Here is a 716-nt window from a genome sequence, read left to right as displayed (position 1 = left end):
GTTAATAATGACTTGAGACACATTGCCACAGATGTCACCAGCATCTATTAAAAGTATGTATTTCAGGTATAACCCCCCTTTCAATTGACAGAACTTTTTTAATTTTCTTCATTTGATTTAATTGTTGTCTGTTCCAACTGTCCATCAAAAGATCAAAAAACCCTACATCACTGTCAAAATATATTCTGTGTTTAGATAGGCACAAGTGCTGTAGTTAAACCAACGTTTAAAAGTTCATAGTTTTTTAAAAGCTATATATTTTTTTATTTCTGTTAGATTTATTTACAATTATTGCAGACAAATCTCGTACAGATCATCATCACTTGCAAGCAAAGAGTGGAACATTGAGACCTCACACATATATATTTTCAAGATTAATTTAATAGTCTTTTCATTTATGTCAAAAACAAATACCATAGACTGTATATAAATAAGTTGTGCCAAATCGTCAGCTGGCGGCTAGAGCGCTCACTGTTTCCTACTTCCGTTTTCGCTTTGGTCCTATCTTTTACCCGCCAACAACTTCTAACGTATCGTCTGCTATTTCAAGTGTGCCCAATCTCCACGGCTCCCATTGGCATTCCAAACTAAACCAGTTAGCGTTGTCCTTATCGCAGACAGTCGCGTGCTACAGTTATCTTTCTGGCGAAGTCTTTCCGAATCCATGGGGACATGTATAGGCTGCGCACACAGTGCGTCACGTGCTGGAGCCGGTG

This window comes from Cyclopterus lumpus, chromosome 9 (assembly GCF_009769545.1).
Source record: "Cyclopterus lumpus isolate fCycLum1 chromosome 9, fCycLum1.pri, whole genome shotgun sequence".
Lineage (NCBI taxonomy): Eukaryota > Metazoa > Chordata > Actinopteri > Perciformes > Cyclopteridae > Cyclopterus > Cyclopterus lumpus.
This window is presented reverse-complemented; position numbering follows the sequence as displayed.